The 21,447-nt window shown below is 40.5% G+C and overlaps 1 protein-coding gene across 12 annotated transcripts in view; it reads right to left on the reverse strand.

The window, feature by feature from the left end:
- ACKR2 (atypical chemokine receptor 2) overlaps window positions 1–21,447 on the reverse strand; it is a 62,356-nt gene that overhangs the window by 17,170 nt on the left and 23,739 nt on the right. For all 12 annotated transcript variants that reach the window (XM_077865604.1, XM_077865605.1, XM_077865608.1 and 9 more), the window contains one exon: window positions 2,565–2,622. The gene's annotated coding sequence lies outside the window, so the exon portion shown is untranslated. The remainder of the gene's footprint in view (window positions 1–2,564; window positions 2,623–21,447) is intronic.

The following is a 21,447-nucleotide window of genomic DNA, read 5'->3' on the forward strand; positions in this document are numbered from 1 at the left end:
CGTATTTTAGGCAGAAACACCATAGAAGTGATGTTGTGTCCTTTTCAGTGCATTTTACCAGAGGTACATGATTTCAATATGTCTAAATAACGGCAATGTTAACTTTAATCACCTGGTAAGATAGTATCTGCTGGGTTTTTCACTGTGAAATTACTATTTATTCCTTTGTAATTAATAAGCATCTTGTAGGGAGGTACTTTGAGACTATGCAAATACTCATCAATTTTTGCCCTACTAAATCAAAATTCATTGGTGATGCTGACAATTATTACTGTGTTATTTGCCAAATGGTGATTTTCTATTTCCATCATTCTTTTCTGTGTGTGTGTGTGTGTGTGTGTGTGTGTGTGTGCGTGTTCGTAAACTTTATTTACACCTCATTTTATTGCATCAGTCACATTTAAGTCCTGGAGATTTGTGTTTATATACAGAATCCAGTACATTCCTGATTTTTTTTCAAAAACTAAAACAAAACAGGATGCAATTAATATGGCAGTTGGGAAGCTTAATGAACATCATGCTTCTGTGGGGGCTTGTCTGGGATTTTAGAGTGAACTGTATCCAAAGGCTGCCAGCGGCAACTCATGAGAGACTCATAGAGTTCCTCATTTTTCACAATAAATTCTTCATTTCATTCCTCAAATCTCAAATGAAGATCTGGATCTTCCAGTGGGTCTTCATCTTGCTTTTCTGCCAGAGATGTACTTTCCTTAGGCATGACCAGAGTTGCAACTGGGTGCCTAGAGATCCCGTGCACAGAAAGGTTGCATCCATTTTCATCTGCCACACAGTCATACTTATAGCCAGAAAGGGAGTAACCACTGTGCTTTTGCTCAAACCAGTTGCCTGAGTGCTAACCCTGGTAGGGCTGCATCTCAAGTTTTGCCATTTTGCAGTGCCAGTAATAATTATTTTGTGGAGCTTTGCCAAAACCTGCAAAACTCTCCTGCCTAGTAATTTATCCAGAAGCTTTACCAAATGAGACCAGTTTTTATGCCCATGTCAAAAATTCCAGCTCAGGTGGCCAAAAATCTCTTACCCCAGCAAATACCTCTCAGAACTTCCATCATTCTTTTTACATTTATTAATTGGACTTAATTACTATAAAAAAGAGTTGGTCCTTCTCTCAATTTATTTGCATATATTGGTATGGACCCATGAGTATTAATTTTATTCCATTATTATCATCATTGATTTTGCTGTTCAAATGGTCTCATCCTCTTTCAAAATATCTCAGCCCATCTGTTTCCTGTTGAGCTGAATTTCCAGCCACAGCCCCCTCAAACACCTACTCCCTGGTGTGCAGGGCAGGTTGTGGAGGCTTAGAGGCCAGGTTTCTGGGGAATTCGCTGAGGCATTTTCCCAGCAAAGGCTGGATCCTCCTGGTGGACAGGTTCCAGCCAGAGGAAGTCAGTCATGGTTCCAGGGGCAGGGAGTTTCAGGAAGAGTTGAGTCTGGCCAGGTAGGCTCTGCTGTGATTCATCCTGCCCTCCATAGACCTACCCCAATCCTGACCCAGTAGCAGCACCAGCTGACCACTTCATGCCCTGCGTTTTTTCTTCTTGACCCCCTCTTCTCTGCCCACCTGCAGGGAGAATGGCTGAGAAGTGCAGATGGCAGACAGGGAGGCAGCACTTGCCCAAATCCTTTGATACAGAGGAAGCACTCTCCTCCTGGGGTTTAGTTACCAGCTGTTCTCCACCGGCCTCCAAAGCAGCCAAAGCAGAGACAGTAGTGCACTGCAGCAAGAGAAACTACTTGAGGACAAGATGGACATCCCATCTTGAAGTGGGCTTGGGGGAGAAGGCTCTGAACTCATCTTGCTTTTTAAGATGTGCAAGGATTATTCACCCTGGGAAGGGTCTGGACCCAGCCCATGAAGCCAGACAGCCAGGATGCAGGGGTCCTCTCCTATAGGATACAATGCTGTTTCAGAATAGAGACCTTAAAATACATAGTGTTCTCAGACACTGCTAACACACTTATATTATTAACACACTGGACACACCTACTATTACAGCAAAAAGTGACACCACATTTTCAAGACAACTGCTTCTATTGTCAGCCAAGGACTAACTGCGAATCTGTGAAACTTTTGCTGGCAGCCTGACCCTTCCTGTCTTCCACCAGCCAAATCCAGGCCCATCTCCTCCCAGAAGTTTCCCCACATCTTTGTGGGTCTCCTTGATGCTCTGCTTTGGGCTTCCTGAGTCTGTAGGGGAAATATGGTCTGTCTCCCTACTAGACTGCAATTTTGTTCATCTGCACACAGAGTACCTGGTGCTACTCACACGGAGCCCAAGCTAGAGATATGGGCAGGTGATGTGCTGACAGCCCAGCCAGCACTTGACAAACTAGCATTCTGACAGAAAAGCCCCAGTTTGGCCCTGCCTCCAAATCTGTCTCACTCTCTATTTCTGTCTTCCTGAACAGACTTCATCCCCTTCTGGGTCAAACCATGACAGGGTCAGTCTGGACTATCTCTAGAGCCTCAAAGTTGGAATTTCTAAACTGCAAACTCGCCCTCCAATTTAGAAGTTCTGGTAAAGCCCATGTTTACTCACATTGATTAGATGTCGCATCAGAATCTCAGACCAACTTCTTCCGATCATGCTCCATTGACTGCAACACAGGAAGGAAATTTTGCTCATCTCACCTCTTCCATTTCCTCTTTCTGTGCTGCCCCCACCAGCTGATCTCTTCCAGCCACCCAGACATGTCTCCCCTTTTGTACCTCTGTCCAGTGTGTTGTGTTCAGGACTTTGGGGGGAGGCTGCCTTTAGCTGAGGGAGGGAGGGTGTGTGTGTAACCTTTCCACCACATACAAATCCCTTGCCTTCCTACAAACATGTGTTTAAAATCAATGTATTTATTCATTTATCAAGATATCTTTAACCACATATTACACGTTAGAGTTCTCCAGATGTCTTCCCTGTGGATTGGGCGAAGCTGAAGTTATCACATCCATTTTGTAGACACAGTTGTCAAGGCTCAGAGAGGGCAAGTCACTTGCCTGGAAGTTGATAGGAGTCACCAGGGTCTTCTGGCTCCCATATCAGTGCTCTCTTGTCCACAATGTATGTGAATATTCTGTTTAATTCTTTTCTCCTTCCTACTCCCCAACCCCTCCAACTCAGATCTAGTTAGCTATTCCAGGACAGAATTTATTTCTAACTCAGCTGAGGATCTCTCACACCAGGTAGTGATTGACACACAGCAGACACTCAATAAAAGTTTATTGAGGGAACACATGTTTCTATGTAGAAAGCCTTCCCAAGAAGTACCTACTCTTATCTAAGACTGGTCCTAATGCTTTTTATACACAGTCTCCAGTCCCTGGGGTTTCTCTGGGGCACAGTTTCCCTGTCTGTAGAGCAACTGTACAGAATTGGACTCGATGATGCCCATATTCCTGAAGTTATGATACCCTGCTATTGGCTCTGGGACTTGCACATGAAGACTGCTGTCTATGCTTCTGGGAGCAATGATGCCACTAGCCCAAGGTCAGGGAAAGCAAACAGAAGCAGCTGCGCATACTGTCAGGTAGAGAAGACAATATAGGGCTTGGAAATTGGTGTTTACAGCTAAGACTGGAAGTAAGTGATTGGCATGAACAGGCTGAGCTGTTGGCTCTCTGCCATCAATTCTATTCCTCTGATTCTTTATTTACATGTTTTACTTAAATTCAATTTAATTAACATATACTGTATTATTAGTTTCAGAGATAGAATTCAGTGATTCATCAGTTGCATGCAACACCCAATGCTCATTGCTTCAAGTGCCCTCTTAATGACCATCACCCGGTTACCCCCTCCTTGACCCCTCCCCCCAGCAACCCTAAGTTTGTTTCCTATGATTAAGAGTCCCTTATGGTTTGTCTCCCTCTCTGATTTTGTCTTATTTTTCCCTCCCTTTCCCTATGTTCATCTGTTTTGTTTCTTAAATTCCACATATGAATGAAATCATATGGTATTTGTCTTTCTCTACTGACTTATTTAGTTTAGCATAATACCATCTAGTTCTAACCATATCGTTGCAAATGCCAAGATTTCATTCTTTTTGATGGCTGAGTAATATTCCATTGTACATATGTACCATGTTGTCTTTATCCACTCACCTGTCAGTAGACATCTGGACTCCTCCCATATTTGACTATTGTAGACATTGCTGCTATAAACATTGGGGTGCAGGTGTCCTTTTGAATCACTATTTTTGTATCCTTTGGATAAATACCTAGTAGTGCAAGTGCTGGGTCATAAGGTAGCTCTATTTTCAACTTTTTGAGGAACATCCATACTTTTTTTCCAGAGTGGTTGCGCTAGTTTGCATTCCCAACAGTGTAAGAGAGTTCCCCTTTCTCCGCATCCTTACCCAGCATCTGCTTTTTCCTAAGTTGTTCATTTTAGCCATTCTGACTGGTGTGAGATGGTATTCCTTTGTGGTTTTGATTTGTATTTCCCTGATGCCGAATGATGTTGAGTATTTTCTCATGTGTGTGTCAGCCATTTGTATGTCTTCTATGGTGAAATGTCTATTCATGTTTTCTGCCCATTTCTTGATTGGATTTTTTTTGGGGGTGTTGAGTTTGGTAAATTCATTATAGATTTTGGATACTAGCCCTTTATTTGGTATGTCATTTGTGAATATCTTCACCCATTCTGTAGGTTGCCTTTTAGTTTTGTTGACTGTTTCTTTTGCTGTGCAAAAGCTCTTTATCCTGATGAAGTCCCAATAGTTCATTTTTCCTTTAGTTTCTCTTGCCTTTGGAGACGTGTCTAGAAAGAAGTTGCTGTGCCCAAGGGTCAAAGAGGTTGTTGCCTGCATTGTTACTCTTATATTTTGACAAATTCCTGTCTCACACTTAGATCTTTCATCCATTTTGAGTTTATTTTTGTTTATGATATAAGAATGTGATCCAGGGATGCCTGGGTGGCTCAGCGGTTGAGCGTCTGCCTTCAGCTCAGGGCGTGATCCCGGGGTCCAGGATCGAGTCCCACATCAGGCTCCTTGCAGGGATCCTGCTTCTCCCTCTGCCTATATCTCTGCCTTTCCCTCTCTGTGTCTCTCATGAATCAAACAATCAATCAATCAATCAATCTTTTTTAAAAACCAAAACAACAGTGCTCACTTCGGCAGCACATACACTAAAAACCAAAACAGCAACAACAACAACAACAACAACAACAAAGAAAGTAGTGCAGTTTCATTCTTCTGCATGTGGCTGTCCAATTTTCCCAACACCATTTGTTGAAGAAACTGTCTTTTTTCCATTGGATATTCTTTCCTGCTTTGTCAAAGATTAGTTGACTATAAATGTCAATCCATTTCTGGGTTCTCTATTCTATTCTATTCTATTCATCTATGTGTCTGTTTTTATTTTCATTTTTATTTTTATGCCAGTACCATACTGTCTTGGTGATTACAGCTTTATAATACAGCTTGAAGTCCAGAATTGTGATGCCTCCACTCTGGTTTTATATTTCAATATTCCTTTGGCTATTCGGGGTCTTCTGTGGTTCCATTCAAATTTTAGGATTGTTTGTTCCAGCTCTGTGAAAAATATTGATGGTATTTTGATAGAGATTGCATTGAATGTGTAGGCTGCTTTGGGTAGCACAGACATTTTAACATTTGTTCTTCCAATCCATGAGCATGGAATGATTTTCCATTTCTTTGTGTCTTCCTCAATTTCTATCATAAGGGTTCTATGTTTTCAGAGTACAAATCCTTTCCCTCTTATTTGGTTAAGCTTATTCCTAGTATCTCATGGCTTTTGGTGCAATTGTAAATTGGATCGATTCTTTAATTTCTCTTTCTTCTGCTGCATTGTTAGTGTATAGAAATGCAACTGACCTCTATGCATTGATTTTATATACCACCACTTTGCTGAATTCCTCTAACGGCTCTAGAAATTTTTTTGCTGGAGTCTTTTGAGTTTCTTACATAGAGTATCATGTTGCCTGCGAAGAGTGAAAGTTTGAGTTCTTCTTTGCCAATTTGGATGCCGTTTATTTCTTTGTGTTGTCTGATAGCTGAAGCTCGAACTTCCAGTATTATGTTGAACAACAGTGGTGAGAGTGAACAAATCTGTTGTGTTCCTAATCTTAGGAGAAAAGCACTCAGTTTTTCTCTGTTGAGGACATTTACTGTGGGTTTTTCATATATGGCTTTTATGATACTGAGGTATGTTCCCTCTCTCTCTACTCAGTGGAGAGTTTTTATCAATAAAGTATACTGTATTTTGTCAAATGCTGTTTTATATTTATTGAGAGGAACATATAGTTCTTGTCCTTTCTTTTATTAATGTGGTATATCACACTGATTGATTTACACATGTTGAATCACCTTAGAGTGAGGAATAAATCCCACTTCATTGTGGTGAATAATCCTTTTAATGTACTGTTGAATCCTATTAGCTAGTATCTTGGTGAGAATTTTTGCATCCATGTTCATTAGTGATATTGATCTGTAATTCTCTTTTTTTAGTGGGGTCTTTTAAAAAAATTTTATTTATTTATTCAGAGAGAGAGATAGAGAGAGAGGCAAAGACACAGCCAGAGGCATAAGGAGGCACCATGCAGAAAGCCCGACGTGGGACTCAATCCAGGGTCTCCGGGATCACGCCCTGGGCTGCAGGCGGTGCTAAACTGCTGCACCACCGGGGCTGCCTATTTTTTAGTGGGGTCTTTTTCTGGTTTGGTAATACTGGCCTCATAGAATGAGTTTGGAAGTTTTCCTCCCATTTCTATTTTTTGACGCAGTTTCAGAAGGATAGGTATTAATTCTTTAAATGTTTGGTAGAATTCCACCATTCCAGCCATCTGGCCCTGGACTGTTGTTTGTTGAGAGATTTTTGATTATTGATTCAATTTTTTGGCAGGTTATGGATCTGTTCAGGTTTTCTATTTCTTCCTATTTCAGTTTTGGTAGTTTATATGTTCTAAGGATGCATCCGTTTTTTCCAGATTGCCTAATTTGTTGGCATATGATTGCTCACAATATTCTCTTATAATTGTATTTCTTCAGTGTTGGTTGTGATCTCTCCTCTCTCATTCATGACTCTATTTATTTGAGTCCTTTCTCTTTCCTTTTTGGTAAGTCTGGTTAGAGGTTTATCAATCTTATTCTTTCAAAGAGCCAGCTCCCAGTTTCATTTATATGCTCTACTATTTTTCTATTTCTATATCATTGATTTTTGTTCTAATATTTCTTATTTCTCTTCTCCTACTGGATTTAGGCTTTATTTGCTGTTCTTTTTCCAGCTCTTTTAGGTGTAAGATTAGGTTGTATATTTGAGACTTTTCTTGTTTCTTGAGAAAGTCCTGTATTGCTACATACTTCCCTCTTAGGACTGCATTTGCTGCATCCCAGAGGTTCTAAACTGTCATGTTCCCATTTTCATTTGCTTCCATGTATTTCTTAAATTATTTTTTTATTTCCTGGTTGTCCCATTCATTCTTTAGTAGGATGCTCTTTAACCTCCATGTGTTTGTGGTCCTTCCAAATGTTTTTCTTTTTCTTTTTTTTTTAAAGATTTTATTTATTTACTCATGAGAGACACACAGAGGGAGAAGCAGAGACACAAGCAGAGGGAGAAGCAGGCTCCATGCAGGGAGCCCCACGTGGGACTCGATCCTGGGTCTCCAGGATCATGCCCTGGGCCGAACACAAGCGCTAAAATGTTGAGCCACCCAGGGATCCCCTTCCAAATGTTTTTCTTGTAGTTGACTTCAAGTTCTAAAGCATCATGGTCTGAAAATATGCATGGACTAATCTCAATTTTTTTATACTGCTTGACCTGATTTTTGACCTAGTATGTGGTCTCTTCTGGAGAATTTTCCATGTGCATTCAAGAAGAATGTGTATTCTGCAGCTTTAAAATGAAATGCTCTGAATGTATCTGTTAAGTCCATCCAATCTAGTGTGTCATTCAAAGTCCTCGTTTTTTTATTGATCTTTGGCTTACATGATCTGTCCATTGGTGTGAGTGGAGTGTTAAAGTCCCCTGCTATTATTGTATTATTATCAATGTGTGTTTTTTATTTTTAAAAAAGATTTATTTATTTGAGAGAGCAAGAGCAAGAGAGAGTACATGAGCAGGGGTTGGGAGGAGGAAGATAAAAGGGAGAGGAAGAAGTAGACTCTGCTGAGCAGGGAACCTCATGCAGGAACCCCAAGGACCCCAGGATCATGATCTAAGCTGAACACAACACCCCTCGATGTGTTTCTTTAATTTTGTTATAAATTGGATTATATAATTGGCTGTTCCCAAGTTAGGGGAATAAATATTTACAATTATTAGAGCTTCTTGTTGGATATAATTGTTTATTATAATATAGTGTCCTTCTTCATTTCTTCTTATAGTATTTGGTTTATTTTTTAATTTTTTTTTTTAGTCTTTGGTTTAAAATCTAATTTGTCTAATATAAGGATGGCTACTCTAGATTTCTTTTGATGCCCATTGGCATGATAAATTGTTGTCCACCCCTCACGTTCAATCTGGAGGTATTTTTTAGTATAAAATGAGTCTCTTGTAAGCAGCATATCAATAGATCTTGGTTTTTTTTTTTTTAATTTTTATTTATTTATGATAGTCACAGAGAGAGAGAGAGGCAGAGACACAGGCAGAGGGAGAAGCAGGCTCCATGCACCGGGAGCCTGATGTGGGACTCGATCCTGGGTCTCCAGGATCGTGCCCTGGGCCAAAGGCAGGCGCCAAACCACTGCGCCACCCAGGGATCCCTGTTTTTTGTTTTTTTTTATCCACTCTGACACCCTGTGTCTTTTGACTGGAGCATTTAGTCTGTTTACATTCAGAATAATTATTGAAAGATATGAAGTTAGTGCCTTTGTATTACCTGTAAAGTTGCTGTTCCTGTAGATTGTCTCTGTTATTTTCTTGTCTTTGTTACTTTTGTGCTCTCTCTTTGCCCAAAGGATCCCCTTCAATATTTCTTGTAGGACTGATTTAGAGTTCACAAATTCCTTTACTTTTTGTTTGTCCTGGAAATTATTTATCTTTCCTTCTATTCTGAATGACAGCCTTGCTGGATAAAGTATTCTTGGCTGCATATTTTTCCCATTTAGCACATTGAATATGTCATGTCAGTCCTTTCTGGCCTGTCAGGTCTCTGTGGATAGGTCTGCAGTCAGCCTTATGTTTCTACTCTTGTAGGTTAAGGACCTCTTGTCTTGATCTGCTTTCAGGATTTTCTCTTTATCTTTGGAATTTGCAAGTCTCACTATTATATGTCAAAGCGTTGACCTATTTTTTATTGTTGGGGGAGGGGTCTCAACCTCCTGGACTTGAATGCCTGTTTCCTTCCCCAGATTAGGGAAGTTTTTAGTCTGTTCAAATAGACCTTCTGTCCCTCTCTCTGCTCTTCATCTCTTGGAACCCTTATTGTCTGGATATTATTTCATTTTACAGAATCGCTGAGTTCTCGAAGTCTCCCTTCATGAACAGTAGCTGTCTTTTTTTTTCTCAGCTTCCTTATTCTCCATAATTTTATCTTCTATATCACTGACTGTCTCTTCTACCTCATGTGTCCTTGCTGTTAAAGCCTCTATTTGTGACTGCATCTCAGAAATAGCATTTTTAATTTTGTTCTGATTAGATTTTAGTTCTTTTATTTCTGCAGTAAGGGATTCTGTGGTGTCTTCTATGCTTTTTTCAAGCCCTACAAGTATCTTAATAATCATTGCTTTAAATTCTAGTTCAGACTTTTTACTTATATGCATATTGATTATATCCCTGGAGGTGGGTATTACCTCCTGTTCTTTCTTTTGGGGTGAATTTCTCTGTCTAGTCATTATGAAAGGAAAGGAGGAGGAAAAGAAAGGAGGAAAGACAAAGCAAAGCAAAGCAAAGCAAAGCAAAAGCAGCAGTAATAACAAAAACAACAAAAAAACTTCAAAAAGTGTTTCTGGTGTATGCTGTATACACTCTGCTCTTGCGTTTTGGCTGCTCTTTCCCACTGGACCTTCCTCTACAGAGTTCCCGCTTGCTTGTAGTGGGGAGTGTTTGGACCTTTAAGTACGCGTGTTTTGATTTGTCTGTCAAGAAAAGCCTCGCTTCTGCCATGTTCTCTCCCTCCAACTATGCAGATTGTTTCCTTAATCCTCGATCATCCTCCTAGTTGTTCAAAAATAGTTGAATGTTGATCCAGCTATATTTGAAGGACAAGGCAAGTTCAGAGTCTCCTTGCTACTCTGCCATCTTCCCAAGTTCTGGTACTACTTTCTTCTAAACTGCTAGGCACACATCCATTTCGTTCCTTTTCAAAGGTCTTGGAAAGCTGATTGCTAATCAACAGTTGAGAACTGAAAGAAAGGATTGCCTGACTATTCCTTCACCTTTTCATCCCATCTGTCCATCCAGGAGGCCCTCCTCAAGTGACTGTCCCAGGTCCAGGCAGCCTAACTCCTCTACTCTCAGCCTGACCATCAGGGAGTTGGTTGACCACATCTTCCTTCTCAAACTAGGTGTTCTCCCTTCCTCACTAGGTAAGTTTTGTAGTTTTGCTAAGTTGTTTATTGTGGTATTTTTCAAATAGTCCCCCTAAAACAGTATAATGAGCTCCCATGCAACCATCATCCAGCTTCAACTATCAACCAGTAGCCAATCTTTTTTACATACAATCCCAGCCACTTATCCCTTCCTGTACTATTTTGAAGCAAACATCAGCCATCATGCTTTGCAATCTGTAAACATTTGATATGTGACTTTAAAAGATAAGGAATTCCAATTACTGTCAAAAGTTAACACTAATTCTTTAATGTCATCGAGTATCTTTTCACTAATCTCATAATTTTTTCCCTTTTCAGTTTGGTCCAGGATCCAAATAAGGTCCATACACTGTAAATGGCTGATGTATATGCTGTCTTTTTAAACTTATAGGTTCCTTCTCCACTTCTATCTTTTTGCTTTTCCTTGAAACTTATTTACTGAAGAAACTGGTTGTTTGTCCTGTATGTCAGGTTCCCCATGGTCTGGATTGTGCTGATTGCATCATTGTGGTGGCGTTGAACACGTTTCTCTGCCCTCGTGTTTTTCTGTAAATTAGAAGTTGGAGGTCTGGTCAGATTGAGCTTTGATACTTCATCCATTTGGTGTTCATCCATTAAGGGGCACATACTGTCTGGTTGTTGCCCTTCTTGTGAGGTGAGCAGCCACTGATGCTCAATGCCAAGGCCCATTCGTTCTTTAGTGGTTGCACAATGGTGGCTGGTTTACCTTTGACCCACTTATGGTCTCCTCCTGCAGACTCTGGAGACTCTGGTTCACCCCTGATCTTTCTGTAGCATCTTCTTCCTGAATGGCTTCTTAGCTACTGGCATTCCTTGGCACTTGGCTACCAGGCTCCTGTTCAGGTCACACAGAGCTGGCAAAAAAAAGCAGGGAATAGCACAAATTCTACCCCAAATGCCCCAGTTAGGGGGCTATTCTTTAGGGGATAGGAGGTTCAGTGGTCATCATAGTGTGTGCCCTGACTCCTCCAACCAAAGTAACATTCTCACAGATGAAGTCAAGTGTAGCTTATTGCCAGCTGAGGTCACATGGTTCTTTGAAAAGGAATGAAATGGGCTTGTACCTAGCAGAAGGCTGCACCTGTTAAAATGCCCAGCAGCTTGTGCTGTCACAGTCACTTCTAGCTCTGAGTCTTTGCATCCTTGACCTCTCCAGCCCACTCATAGCTCACTTCCCCCAGCTGCTCCCTTCCCCTGCAGATCCGGGTATGAGCCTCAGTCCTATGACTCTCTCCCTCTGTCTCCTCAGAATCACTCATGACTCTTTTCTGAGTGTGACAGATATTCCTTAGGTTTGGGGCCTTGGTTGGGTTTCAAGTTGCCCTGTGCCTAAGCCCCTCTCTTTCTTGTGGCCCCTTCTCATTCACTGACTCTCCTTCCCACGGATGTACTCCCCTCATTACAGTGAAGATCAGCTCAGTGATTCACTGCCATGACAGAGACCATCTGTTTCAGGTTTCACCCAGTGGCATAGATCATTGAAATACCTCCCCCTCTTCGTCCCCATTCCCACCCAGTCCCTATGGAGAGAAGGATAATGTGTAGATACATAGCCCTCTTCTCCTTTAGAACTACATTTTTGTGCCAATGGACCCTTTGGGTAGCGTAGCAAAGCCTTGGACTTTCTCTCAGAATAACATTTTTTAAAACATAAAATTAAATATGTTAAAAACCAATTATACCTCAGAATTGGAAACAATCCAAATGTCCTCAGTGGGAAAATGATTAAATAAATTAGGTACATGCCTACCACGGAACACTACTCAGGTAAAATAAGGAACAAATTCTTATCTATATGACAATTTGAATCGATCTCAAGAGAATTATACAGAATGAGAACAAGCCAATTTCAAAAGGTTATATACTTAATATACCTCAAAAGGTATATGAGGTTATATACTTTATATATCACAAAAAGGTACAAATTCCATTATATAACATTTTTGAAATGACAAAGTTATAGAGATAGAGACAGATTAGTGAATGCCAGACACTAGGGAAGGGAGAGGATGGCAAATGTCTGACTATGAAAGAATAGCACAAGGGATCTTTGTGGTGATAGAACTGTTCTCGTGGTCACACAAATCTACACACACACACACACACACACACACACACACACAACTGGTGAGATCCGAATAAAGTAGGGACTGTATCAATGTCAATTTCCTGGTTGTGATATTGTACTATAGCTTGCAAGATGTTACATGGGGAGAAACTGGGTAAATTCAGACATAATCTGTCTGAATTTTTTCTTAAAATTCATGTCTATAGGGATGCCTGGGTGGCTCAGTGTTTGAGCGTATGCCTTTGGCTCAGGGTGTGATCCTGGGTGCAGGGATCGAGTCCCACATTGGGCTCCCTGTGGGGAGCCTGCTTCTCCCTCTGTCTATATTTGTTTCTCGTGAATAAATAAAATCTTTAAAAAATTCATGTCTATAATTAAGATAAATTTACCTTAAAAAGTTAAAAATTGTTCTGAAACACAATTATTGAAATACTTTAAAAACATATTTATGATATAGGAACATATGCATTTCAATATTAACACATTTCAAAAGAAGTAGGGGCAGATCTTAGAACTCTGACAGTGATGAGTATAAACAGTGTTTCAAGATACCTGTGATGAAGTCCTGCTAATACTACTATGCCTACATTTATAATTGAAGGAGATGTTGAATTGAATTTGGTTAGAGGTTAAGGAAAATAAAAATGTAAATTTTCTTCCTAACCAAATTTAGGATTTCTTGAATTAGACCATGGACCCTCAGGTGAGGAACCCCTGCCTTGTTTAAAATGGCAATTTTGCAGGGCACCTGGGCTCAGTCAGTTAAGCATCTGCCCTCAGCTCAGGTTGTGATCTTGGAGTCCTGGGTTCAAGCCCCACGTTGGGTTCCTTGCTCAGCAGGGAATCTGCTTCTCCCTCACTCTCTGCCTCTCCCCCCATTTGTGCTCTCTCTTAAATAAATAAATAAATAAATAAATAAATAAATAAATAAATAAATAAAATCTTTTAAAAATAATAACATAAAACAACAATGTTCTCTACTTGGTTATACAGCTATAATGAACATAAAAGGAAACAAGTAGTACAGAGAGCAGGTATGGAAGAGGCAGTGATCACACTGCATTGGTAATGGGGGTGGGAAATTTCTGAAGTGTTAATTGATATTGATATATCTGCTCTTTGATATAATTGGATATATAACAGGATAATTGATATATCCTGATATAATTGATATATCCTGCTCTTTGAGTGCAGGAAAATTCAAATATTGAATTTGAATTTTCCTGCACTCAAAGAGCCAGACCTCAGAAAAGGTCTTCCAATTTTTCGTACTCCTTTAAGTATAGGAGTTTGAGGACATTAAGCCTCCCTTTCTATCCTATATCAATCTAAAACATTATTTCCCAGGCTGGAGGGAAAAGACGAGAGGTCTGAGAGAAGCAAGTCAGTCTAGACATTAGAAAGATCCTATACTCTGTCCCCCAGCCAGAGTTCTGGGTTTAATGTGATCCAGAGGCAGAGGAACATGGTAATGGTGAGTCCAAGATGAATATAGCCACAGGCCCATGCCCTGGACTGGTACAGAAGCAATCATATGACATATTCGATGCCTTGCTGGGGTTGATGGTGCCAGTAGATCATACTGAGAGTGAACTGGTAAGCAACAGGAAGGTAGGAAATGACATCTAAGTGCAAGTTCACATGGACAGATGCCACCAAAGACCAGGTGGCACAAAGGCTTGCTTGAACCTTGGCACTGACCAAATTTCATAGAACTGATACAATTCTGGAAAATAGGTGACCTTCACAGTGACTTCTTTTTCAATATCTTGTGGACTAGGGTCTCAAAACAGAAAATAAGTTGTTATAGAAAAACATAACTGTGTTTTCTTGTGTACTTGAGTATGTGGCCAAGAGCTAGTGGCACTTTGAGAGTCCACGGGCATGGCTTCTGGTGGCAGTCCTCCTATACTCTGGCCTCACCTGCTCAGTATACACTGCTGAGTTCCCACTGGCAATACCCATCCCTTTTTACCTGAGGATTTCCTCTGGCTAACAAAGCCTGTTTTGCTCCTGCCCAGCAGTGTGGCTCCCTATTCCCTCAAGCCTCCTAAACAAATGACTGGGCTGAGTTGGTACAGAACTATCCCACTTCCCTTGCCCCTGAGGTGGAATAACTCTGAGGTGTATGCTATATACTACCCTGAGTTTCTCCAATGGGATTAAGCTCCAGCTACCCAAAGGGTAACAGGCAAAACACCCCCTTTATTAGCAACCTCCCCCACCTCACTTCCCCAGTCTCCTAAATAAACCACTACTTGCAGCACATGGCATTGTTAATGGCAATATAAAAATGGCAATTTCATGGAGATCAAACTAAAATTTACATTCAAATCTTTGTCTCGGAGGCTGCTAACATGGTTATCCACATACTCTATCTAAGGATTGTCCCCTCGAATCACCACCTGGCTACCCTTAGGGAGCGTCAATGGGAGAAAACTGCTAAACCAAATACAGGGGTTGAACCTCTGGAGATCTATAGCAGACCCTCTGCCTCTTCTGGTTCCACAGGACAGCAGATTCTAGAAGAAGTGGGGCAGAACAACAGCAAAGGCTGTTTCAGGATGGACACACACCCCACCCAGATATTGCACATCAGAGTGGGAAGTGTGACCACAAAATGAGGAAATCATGGGAGATAAGGAAATGCTGTAACTGGAAATGTGATGGGATGTTTGGAAGCAGAAGACCTGGGTGTGAGCTGAAAATCTAGAAAGAGGAACATCTGGCTGAGATCAGGAAGGTGACATTAAAAACCTAGGGGCCTATTTGGCTTGATTCCAGTCCTCCCTCCTGGAGAACTCAATCCCTCCAAAGTAGAGGGACATACAGATAGGCTCAAGAACACTTTGGCTAAAATAGAACCCCAAACATAAATAGCCCTTTCACATCTCAGCTAGCCACTTAGCAAAATTAATTTGCCTCCAAGTCTCTGAGTGGGTGAGAGGGTCGGGGATCACCCTGCTAGACAGCAGGGCAGGAGCAGAGCTTGGTCTACAATTTAAGCCTATTCTATTGAGCAGACGCTTTTGCATGTAACCCACTGGAGGAAATGCACTTTACCTGGCAGTCTGCTGCATAAACTTCACAAAATAATAATTACCTTAACTATCCAACAATGTGCTTTGACATTTTCTATTCTGTTCTGTTTCATATTTTCTAAATGCTGGACATGACCCAATAGTTGATTTCACAACCTGTTTCTGGGTGGTAACCTACAATATGAAATATTGCCCTCAAGTGTATCCAGAAATAAAAGGGTGTGGACAGTATTACTGAGCTTTTCCTAAATACTGTGTATTTACCGTCAGCCCCATGTCCCATTCAGTGCTACAGGGATTGCTGGGTTGAGTCAGGAGAGTCTCTCAAATTGAGAGTGATTTCTATTTCCTAATCCAATGATTCAAACTAAGCACTTCCATATTTTTTGCTACCACTTTCACATTTTTTGTTATATCCCTGTACCACTCGTACTATGTATTATTGTATGAATATTCTCTCTAAACCAACCCATCATTTTTTTTGACACTTAAATACTCACACTAGTGCTATCTTATGGAGCACTATTGGTAAAATCAAAGCTTTGACGCCATTCCCCAGTGCAAAATAAAACAAAAAACACAGTTATGAAAATAAAACATGTCTTTTATGTCCTACCTTAAATCATTCAGCCAGTGGCCCTCCTCAACCTACTCTTTTCACAAGAAAACAATCTAGTTTCTGTATAGCTCAAGCTGTCCTTAACCCCAGAAAGCTTTCATCCTTCTGTCTGTCCATCTATCTAATGATAATCAGTACCATTATCGTGGCTAATAGCACTTAAACTCCTTAATCTTCACACCACCCTATGAAGTATTAGGCTTACCCCATTTCACAGATGAGAACATTGAGGTATGGAGAGATCACATAGACTTGCCTATAGCTAGGAAGTGACAGAATCAAATCTCGAGCCTAGGCCATCTGACAACAGAGCCTGTGCGCCTGACTACTGCATTGTACTACCCTCTGCCAGCCCTACTGTTGCCTCTTATAGAACTTCCTGGACTGCCCAGCCCATAGGATTGCTCTTCCTTTGTCCCCAAAGCAGTCAATTCTCGCCTGTTTATTTCATTTGGAAGTCAATCATAAACTTCTTGGGGATGCTGCCTCTACCAGGCTGGGGCTCCTTAAAAAGAAGACTGCATCTTATTCCTGTGTGTCTCTGCATCCAGCAACCTGTTTGAAGCACTGCAGGCCATCAGTAAGTGTCTGTTGGGCCCTGTGATCTTTGCTTCTGGTTGAGCGTCTGCCTTTGGCTCAGGACGTGATCTTGGAGTTGGGGGATCGAGTCCCATGTCGGGCTCCCTGTGTGGAGCCTGCTTCTCTCTCTGCCTGTGTCTCTGCCTCTCTCTCTCTCTCTCTCTGTGTCTCTCATGAATAAATAAATAAAATCTTAAAAAAAAACCCAGATACCACGATACTCTTTATTTTATTATTTTTAAATTTTATTTTATTTTATTAAAGATTTTTATTTATTCATGGGAGACACACACACAGAGAGAGACAGACAGACAGACAGAGACAGAGACACAGGCAGACAGGTAAGCAGGCTCCATGCAGGAAGCCCGATGTGGGACTGGATCCTGGGTCTCCAGGATCACGCCCTGGGCTGAAGTCAGCGCTAAACCACTGAGCCACCTGGGCTGCCTGTGGTATCTATATTTTGATAGGATCAGCAGCTCCTGGAAATTTCCTTTTTTAAAGATTTTATTTATTTATTCATGAGAGACAGCAAAAGGCAGAGACACAGGCAGAGGGAGAAGCAGGCTCCCTGTGGGGAGCCAGATGTGGGACTCCATCCCAGCACTCTGGGATCATGACCCCAATCAAAGGCAGACGCTCGACCACTGCACCACCCAGCTCCTGGCAATTTCAATAGGATTGCTAATTTTACATATTTTTTTCTTTCTTTTCCCCCCTTTCCACCATCCACTTACATATTTCATTTTATGATTTTTATTTTTATTTTTATTTTCTTGTTTTCATTTTATGATTTTTAAAACATTATTCTGAATGGGCCCATAGGCTTCACCAGACTGCCAGAGGGAGCCATGGTGCAAAAGAGGTTAAGTCACTACATAGAGAATCATGACTTAGGGCTGGGTTTGGAGCCAAAGAGACCTGAGTTCAAACCTTAATTCTGCCATTTACAAGCCAAATTACCTGGGCCTCAGCTCCCTCATTTCTAGGATGGGGATCACTACCTGCTTTGCTGGATTAGCATCTCGACCCTGAGTAAAGCTGATGTCCAAACCCAGCCCAGACTGCCTAGTGGGGCAAAGCCTGAAGACAGAAGAGCCCTCAGCTGGGATAGTGTTTACCTTTCCCTGGGCTTCCTACCTCTCCTGTCAGAGAAGTCACTTGTCCCCCAGATTTCTGTAACAGAACAGAAAGGCTGACTTCAGATTCTTTTGACATACTCTAACCCATTTCTGAGCCCAGATTCTTTACCCTACTCCCGAAATTGGCTGACCCAATGAGGCGCCCAGGAGAGGCCTGTCATCTGCCTCTTTTAAGCATTGACATGCATATCCACATTTGTCCACTGGGTGGGGCTAGCTCACACTCTTAACTCTTCAGCCCAAAGGGCAGAGTGAGAACTCCACTCAGAGCTGTGAACATTCCCTCACCCAGCCCTGCCTTTTTTTTCTCCAAGTTGAGCCTGACATTTAGAAAAGCACTCACTTTACACTTCTCTCCAATAGCCTACTACGCTAAGAACGGCGGTGGCTATCTTGACTTTTGACATAGGTTAACTTTGCCTGCTCTTACACTTTATTTAAATGTAGTCACAAAGAATATATTCTTAGAGATTGAAGATGACACAAATGAAAAGATATTCCATGCTCATAATTAGAAGAATTAATATTTATTAAAAAGTCCATACTGTACAAAACAATCTACAGATTCAATGTGATCCCTATCAAAATACCAATAGCATTTTTCATAGAACTAGAACAAATAACCTAAAATTTGTACAGAACCACAAAGACCCCAAATAGTCTAAGAAATCTTGAGAAAGTAGAACAAAGCTGGAGGTATCACAATTCCAGCTTTCAAGATATACTGCAAAGCTGTAGTCATCAAAACAGTATGGTACTGACACAAAAACAGACACATAGCTCAATAGAACAGAATAGAGAGTCCAGAAATAAACCCACAATTACATGATCAATTGAAGTATGACAAAGGAGGCAAGAATATACAATGGGGGGAAAGACAGTCTCTTCAATAAATGGTTCTGGGAAAAGTGGATCGCTCCTTGCAAAAGAATGAAGCCAGACCACTTTCTAACACTATTCACAAAATAAACTCAAAATGAATTAAAGACCTAAAAGTGAGATCTGAAACCATAAAAATCCTAGAAGAGAAAACAGGCAGTAATTTCTCTAACATTGGCTGTAGCAACATTTTTCTACATATGTCTTCTGAGGCAAGGGAAACAAAAGCAAAAATAAACTGTTGGAACTACAGCAAAACAAAAGCTTTTGCACAGCAAAGGAAACTATCAACAAAGCAAAAAGGCAACCTACTGAATAGATATTTTTCCAAAAAAGACATACAAATGGCTAATAGACACATGAAAAGATGCTCAACATCACTCATCATCAGGGAAATGCAAGTCAAAACCACATGAGATATCATCTCACACCAGACAGAATGGCTAAAATAAAAAAGACAAGAAATAAGTGTTACAAGGATATGGAGAAAAAGGAACCCTCATGCACTGTTGGTGAGAATGTTAAATTTGTGCAGTCACTATGGAAAACTCAAAAAATTAAAATAGAGGGGCACTTGGGTGGCTTAGTCAATTAAGTGTCTACCTTTGGCTTAGATCATAATCTCAGGGTCCTGGGATTGAGCTCCGCAGTGGCTCCCTGCTCAGCAAGACATCTGCTTCTTCTTTCTTTCCCTCTACCCCTCCCACCTCATGTTCTCTCTCTCAAATAAATAAATATTTTAAAAATATTTTTAAAAATTAAAATGGAAATACCACATGATCCAGTTATTCCACTACTAGGTATTTACTCAAAGAAAATGAAAACATTAACCTGAAAAACTATACGCACACACACACACACACACACACAAACACACAATAGAATATTATGTAGCCATAAAGAAGGATGAGATCTTATCATTTGTGACAACATGGATGGACCTAGAGGATATTATGTTAAGTGAAATAAGTCAGACTGAGAAAGACAAATATCATGTGATTTCACCCATATGTAGAATCTAGAAAATGAAAAAAATGAATAAATAAAGAGCAGAATCAGACAGACCTATAAATACAGAGAACTGATGGTTGCCCGAGAGTAGGAGAGTGGAAGATGGGCAAAATGGGTGAAGAGGAGGAGTACATACAGCCTTCCATTTATGGAATAAGTCACAGAAGCAAGAGGTACAGCATAGGGAATATAGTCAATGATACTATGATAGCATTGTATGGTGACAGAAAGTAGCTATATTCATGGTGAGCATAGCATAATGTATAGAGAAGTTGAACTCTCGATACATGTTATACACCTGAAAATAATGTAACATTGTGTCAACTACACTTAAATTTAAAAATTATAATTACAGTAATACAACAATATATTCTTTTGTATTGATTTCTTTTGTTAAACATTATAAGATTACAATAAGTAGTTAATTTATTCTCATTGTCCTATAAGTTCCATTGGGTAATTATGCAATAACTTATTTGTATGTGTATCTGGTGACTGGGCATTTGAATAGTTTCTACTTTGGGTTTTGCTTTGTGGTTGCACTGTGGAGGGTGGTATTCACCCACCCAAAATTGGTTCGGAGTTGGAGACTGGTAACAGAATACCCTCACCCAGAGGCTCTGAGAAATTTATAACTCACATAGGGAGGCTTTCAGGGGACAGCACAGCCAACACTCAAGCCAGTCTGTTTGGCTTGAGTAGAAGGGGCAAGTGGCTCTGATTTTTATAGTGGTTTGAGCGGAGGCAGGTCAAGGATGAAGACTCTCTTCTACAGGCTGGAGTTTGTGTGGCTTGGATTACCACCCATGCCAAGGAAACCTGGGTTTTCTTATTAGCAGCATGTCCCTTGGAGCAGGAAGGAAAAAAGGAGTTATGGGGCTTGAAGGCTGTCAGTGGTCAAACAAAAAATGGAGTCAGAGTCTTTATCACTGGGTTATTACAAGTACTACTGCTGTGAACATCCTGTAATAAGCCTTTTGGCAAACATATTATGTATTTTTATTGGATTTCCAGCAGTGCAATTGCTGGGGTATATATTTGACCTTGGGAAACACTGCCGAACAGTTTTTCAGTGATTGTACTAAATTACATTCTCTCTAACAACACATATGGATGCACTTATGGATGTTTATCCACTCCACAGCTGAGGGACATTAGGTTTGTTTCAGTTTTTCTTATGATTACAAATAAAGCTTCTATGAACAATATTGTGCAGGTTTTTGTATGAATATAGATTTAATTTCACTTGGTAAATACTAGGTATGGAATGGCTGGGTTGTATGGTTAAGTATATGTTTAACTGTGTAAGAAACCAGGAAATCTGTTTTCCAAAAGTGGCTGTACCATTTTGAATTTCCACCAGCAATACATGAGAGTTCCAATTGCTCTATACCCTCCAAAGTACTTGGTACAGTCAGTCTTTACTTTTAGTCATTCCAATAAAGGTGAAGTAGTATTTCATTGTGGTTTTAATTTGCATTTTCTTAAAAACTAATGATATTAAACATATTTGCATATGTTTACTTGCCATCCATATATCTTTGGTAAAGTGTCTTTTCAAACCTTTTTCATATTAAA

Source organism: Canis aureus, chromosome 22 (genome assembly GCF_053574225.1).
Source record: "Canis aureus isolate CA01 chromosome 22, VMU_Caureus_v.1.0, whole genome shotgun sequence".
NCBI lineage: Eukaryota > Metazoa > Chordata > Mammalia > Carnivora > Canidae > Canis > Canis aureus.